This window comes from Frankliniella occidentalis, unplaced genomic scaffold (genome assembly GCF_000697945.3).
Source record: "Frankliniella occidentalis isolate FOCC.00 unplaced genomic scaffold, Focc_3.1 Scaffold115, whole genome shotgun sequence".
NCBI classification, from domain to species: domain Eukaryota; kingdom Metazoa; phylum Arthropoda; class Insecta; order Thysanoptera; family Thripidae; genus Frankliniella; species Frankliniella occidentalis.
Genome location: NW_026267243.1, coordinates 277147 through 283036, shown reverse-complemented (window position 1 = coordinate 283036; position 5890 = coordinate 277147). Strand labels below are relative to the sequence as shown.

The window sequence follows — 5890 nt, the reverse complement described above, 5'->3', positions numbered from 1 at the left end:
AGCAAAGTAGAGCGCTTCTTTCACTCAACACTCCGTCAATCTCTTTCCTCTGCACAGCCATATCTCCCTTCCTCCCGCCGACGGGGCGTGGCGGGGCGTGGCGGGGCGTGGGGCGCAGCCGGCCAGACGTTCGGAAACACAATAAACCTCGTGTCGCACTGATTCAGACTCCCGAGAGGACCGTTTAGCAGGGGCCAGAGGCTGAGAAGGAATAAGGGAAAGACGAGAATAGGGAGGGGAGCAAAGAGGGAGCGAGCGAGCGAGTAAGGGAGAGGGAGGGACTATAGGGAGGGAGGGAGACATATTGATATTATTGATTTACATTTAGCTAATGGAACATTAGCCCCATTAGTTAGTACCAATCAGCAGGGCACAGTACACAAATATGGGTACACCACAGTCACAGGGCGATAGAGTATACACTGTAACGGAAGAGAAAAAGAGAAAAAGAGAGAGCTCTCTCTAGAGAGAGAGAGAGAGAGAGAGAGAGAGAGAGAGAGAGAGAGAGAGAGAGAGAGAGAGAGAGAGAGCGTGTGTTGTTAATTACAAGCCGGCATTCCGCAAGGTGCACCCGGGAGGCAAAGGAGGGCTGACCACCGGGGAGGACCAAAATAACACCGCCTCTTGTATGCTCCAAAGACAATCATCTCGCCTCTTGTCCCTCTCGTCGGCCCTTTTCCCTCTCTCTCTCTCTCTCTATCCGGATTCCTTGCCATCATGTTGAGCCCACCCGTACTTGTGCGCGCGGGCGTATTTGCCGTACTGGCTCCGGCCGTGAGGGCGGGCCGGGGCCGCCTGGCTCTGTAGGCCACCGGGTCGAGCACTCGTGTGCGGCGGTGTTGCCTACCCCGACGTCTGCAGGCGCTCCGAGCGCGCGCAACCAGTGCAGCGAGTAGCGCACCCGTTGGCATGCATTGCAAACCCAGGTGCCATATAACCACGACACGCTTGTTATTCGTGTTTTCTTTCGAACCCAATATTATAGTTTGCGAGGACAGTTGGAGATGTTTGAATAAAAGGAACGTTGAGTTATAACTTTTTGGTTTTGATCTATTATGGCTCTCCGCTGCCATTCAATTTTGCATTTTGCTAAGAGATACTATCAAGTAAAAAGAAGAGGGTGAGGGGCATGTTATTCGTTTCTTTATTTAAAGTAGATTTGGATCGCCAACAATTTTTCAAAAAAATAAAAAATAAACACGCCAGGCGCCCGCTCTGCGCTGTAGATAGCGAAGAGTGGAGAGGGGTAGAGGGGCTTTTCTCTTCTGGTAGAGACAGTCTTTTGGGGGCTGTCAGAAAACTTTCGTTAATTACTCTTGTCGGTGGAAGATGTATCATTCCCTGACATCAAAGCGTTGAATTGCCCACAGGATCCCCCCCCCCCCTACCGCTACCGCAAAATGAATTGAACCCTTACGGCTGAGAATATCGCCATCACATCAGAAGGGGGTTTCATTCTTGTTGAGCTGATGGTACACTGAAAGCACAAGTCCTCACGAAGCGGCGCTTGCTGAGGGCCCCATAGTACAGTAGTATACGCACCGGAATCTTATCAGCTTATCTATGGCTGCGGCCGGGGTCGGGGCGGGCGGGACATCTGGGGCTCAACCCCACGACCGGTGAGCGGCGCGACCGTCTCCCAATCACATCCGACTACGACGGCCACGACAACAACGACCGCGATCCCGGAGTGACAAGGCGGGCATTATCGGGAAACTGAGCGGCGGCGACGGGACCCTGTCACAGCCAGTGTGACGGGCACTGTGACGGGTGCGGGGCGGAGCGGACCGGAGCACGTGCGTCCCGGGCCGGCGGCGGCGAGACTGAGACGCAACGCGCGGGACGCGCGACGCCCGTTGCCATGGCGCCCCCCCCCCCTTTTTCCCCCCTCGCGTCGTCTGCTGGCCCGGTGCTGCCCTCTGCGTGGCCGCGCGAGAGGCGGGAGGGTTTGAAAAGCGCACCACGACTACGCGACGGAGAGAGCAGCCCGGGTGGATACCCCCTGCCGCCTTGGCGGGCAGGTCGCGGGGTGTCTTCAGAGCCAGGGGTACCGCCGGCCGGCCGCCAGGAGACATGTGACGGGGCGTGTTGAACAAAACGGACGACCTTTGGACACCGCGACGTTCTACCTCCACCATCTGCTGCTGTGCACGTGCGCTTCTCAAGAAAAGGGGACCGCTGCAAGGGTTGCATATGTTGTTCGGGCACTTTCTGTACGCCCACAGCTGCATGTCCAATCCTGCAATTGAACACTTGTGGGTGCTCAACTCGACCGCCAAGCACTTTTCAAAGACAAATGCTATATGTGTGCGACGACCACTTGTGCAAATCGTGTGTCTTGCAAACTTATGACGACTAATAAATACCAGGTGGCTGACTCACGCCGCGCACTTTCGTAGTTATACTGTACCGCATGCACGGGTGCGGGCGGGTTTGCCTATCTCCGCTGCTCACGGCTCCTTATGGCCCCGTGCGAGTAGGCAACCGGCCCGCCCGCGTGTATGCGGTACAGTATAACTACAAAAGAGCGCGGCGTGAGTCAGCCACCTGGTATTTGTTTATCTTGAACTATCTTCGCGGCAGTGGTTGGTACTACTGGCCCTTACTGCCCCGGTGGCCTGTTCCCCGCGGGAGCCCCCCGCGGTTATTCCCTCGGGCGAGTGGCGGGCAAGGGCCCGCCAGGGATAAATAATTTCACGATAGTGTGTTAAGAAATTTTCAACCGAACTCACTAGGATTGTTTTATATAGCGAAGTGGAAAACAACATTCTACATTGGTAAAACAAGTGTTCAATTTTGCACGTCAATTAACGTGTTCAAGTATGTGTAGTGTGTATTTTCTCGACACTTTCAGGTGTCTACCTAGGTGAAACGTCAATTGGTGTTTAAATTTTCGACACTTCAAGAACACTGTTAAAATGTCATCAAAATTCATAACATTTTTGTTGTTAATTCTAATAACGTGCGTGATTTCATAACTGGTGTTGTAAAAAGTAACAATCACGTCATAAAAATTCATAGGAGTTTCGATTTGCATTGGCGTTTCACCAGAGGGAATCATACAAGTAAATGCCCCGGCCCATGTCCTCCCTCAGTTCACTCGATGGTGTTTGTCGAGTGTTAGTACAATACGTTTAGGATAATTATCAAAGACATCGGCGCTAAGGCGCTGCGCATCGCAGTTCGACCTTGTCTGCCCCCACTCCCCCAGACAATCGACCGCCTCCCCCACCACACCGCCGCGCTCGCCAGTGCTCCCAACTAGCGCCAGCCTTGCCTTGTTCAAGGGTGAAGTGCTCCCAGCCAATGTCACTGTAAAAACCACGTGGAGTGGAATACCGGACAAAACCACGCAGACATAGTAAAGTCGAGCGGCTTTTTGAGCTCCGGGTGGCATCACTGGGCGCTGCTCTTCTTCGCGGCAGTGGTTGGTACTACTGGCCCTCACTGCCCCGGTGGCCTGTTCCCCGCGGGAGCCCCCCGCGGTTATTCCCTCGGCCGAGTGGAGGGCCAGGGCCCGCCAGGGATATAAATGCTCCACCCTACAGCCCCCAGACCAGACCTGCTCTCGAAGCAAAGCCGGTGCAACACACTCTCCCTCCTTCCAAGCACAAGGAATCGCCAAAAAGGTAAGACCTCCCTAAAGTGATTTTAATTCAACTCTTTGCTTTCTTCTCGTGTGTTGTGGAAAACTCAAACTATTCGGCAGAGAAAGTGAAAATTTCAGCACGTTCGAAACTCTTGGCCTGAGTTACGGTGAAATAGTTCTTAGAAAGAATTTGACTATGAAATTTCTAAGGTGTAAATCTCAGTGGGCAGTTTGAAGCATGTATTATTTTTGCACGTCTTTAAAATTTAGTACTACAACGTAGAGGGTACGCCAATCCTACAGCACAACGAGGCGTAGCTATATAACCTCATCGTGAGGCAACTTCGTCGACTCTCCTAAGAGTGTGCTGTTTCTATAGGAGGGTTTCCGCACGTAATAAATGTGCACACGAACTGTCCTCGGAAGCTACGCAGTTCCTGATCGCACCCTTCTGATGTTGCAGGCACCATTCAGCATGAAGCTCATTCTCGTCCTCTTGGCTGTGGCTGCACTGCTGGGTTCGGCGACGGGCGGCCCCGCGGCGTACGGCATCTGTCAGACGGGCTGCAACGCGTTGGCCGTGGCCTGCTACGCGTCCGCCGGCGTCGTAATGGGGGTCGGATCCGTGATCCCCTGCAACATCGCCCTGGGGACCTGCATGGCCGCCTGCATTGCCGCGGGAGCCGCGCCGACCCCTTGATCACGTCAACCACGCTCCCCGGGGCAGCCGATGGATGGCCGAGTCAACGCGACCGTGCGGGAGGTTGACTCTGTTCAGGCCGTACTCACCTACGAAGCGGTGACCCCACTCTGCCACCATTTTTTCGCCGGGTCACCGTCGAACTTTCGCTATTTTAGGAAAGCTTTAGCCTTTTCACGACTTATACATTTTTTAAAGGAAAACATTTACTTTGTTTAAAGGGTCGTTGAAGCCGAAATGTTGCACCTAGATTTAGGACGGATGTATGCCTACAAGAATACTTTTGTAGTTGTTTGGATTTTGTTTTTCTTTAACTTTGTATTGGACAAAATAAAAACTTTGAAGCCTCTTGTAATTTTACCAAAGACCAGAATAATTATCCCACTGCTTAATCATATTGGAGTAATTTTATTTCTTCTGAAAGCATAAGTCAGCCACGTGTTAACTTGCAAGCCTCGAAGCAGCATATTTTTATTGTATACTTTAAATATAAATTTATAGTATTCTTTCATCAACGATTTTGGCCGTCTAAGCCGGGGAGCTTTTGGGCAGTCATGCACACGTTGAATGAGGCCAGATTGTGGGGTATTTTCAGAGCCAGGGGTACCGCCAGTCGGCGCGACCGCGAGCAGGCTTTTCAGGGGGGGGGGGTATTTATCTTGAAAGAGTGCGACCTTTTGAGCAGCACGTTGCTCTGTTCAGCAAACTCAGTACTACTACTAATAATATTTTTAAAATAATATTTTTAAAAAAAGCTGCCGGAAGGGGCGTTATTTTACCTTGAGACTGATGGATGTGCACCCTCAAAGTGGAACGCACTGAAAATGTGAGGCGGATTTCTGTGCATAAATTTCTTGAGACAAAAGGGATCTGTTCCAGAGATGATAAATTGTAATCTTAAAAAACAATATTATGAGTCCACCCTGACTTTTTAAACACAGTGCAAATTAAACGAACTTCACGTAGCCCGCAAACAATTTTTAAAGCATTTTTATTTTAATTTCATATCTTCCGGCATGGGCGCAGATGCGCTGCGCATCCGAGGGGTCGCCCACTCTCCAAGTGGGTGTACAACGAGATTTGTGAGTCTCCGCGAGTGTCTTTTAAGTATTTTTTTCTCGTGTACATGAGTTTTTTTTAGTGGGTGAACCCTCGTGCGCATCGGAGTTTGACCTTGTCTGCCCCCACTTCCTAGCCAGTTGGCCGCCCCCACCACCCCGCCCTGCTCTACCAGTGCTCCCAACTGTTGCTAGCCCTGCCTTGTTCGAGGGTTAAGTGCTCTCAGCTAATAACACTGAAAACACCAAAGAGTGAACCCCAAAACAAAACCACGCAAACTTAGTAAAGTCGTATGACTTCAGCCCAGGGCGATTGGCACCACTGGGCGCTGCTCCTCTTTCGCCGGTGGTTGGCACCAATCGCTCCCACCTGCCGCCGCGGCCTTGGCCACGGCGGGAGCTCCCCAACGGTATTCCCTCAGCCGGCCGCGGCACGGTTGCCATGGCTACTAGCTAAAGGCAAAGGCCTTTTCGGTCGAGACGAATTAGAAGGGAAAAACAGACAAATTGAAAGAAAATAGACCAAAAAAGAAAAATAAATCT

At 51.7% G+C, this 5890-nt stretch overlaps 1 protein-coding gene across 6 annotated transcripts in view; it reads right to left on the bottom strand.

The window, feature by feature from the left end:
• Positions 1 to 5890, bottom strand: part of LOC113207273 (CD151 antigen-like) — a 100397-nt gene that overhangs the window by 44852 nt on the left and 49655 nt on the right. The window contains exon 1 of one of the 6 annotated variants that reach the window (XM_026423755.2): positions 1543 to 1829. The exons of the other annotated variants lie outside the window; for them this stretch is intronic. The gene's annotated coding sequence lies outside the window, so the exon portion shown is untranslated. Of the gene's footprint in view, positions 1 to 1542; positions 1830 to 5890 lie in introns of those variants that run through there. 6 annotated transcript variants of the gene reach the window in all.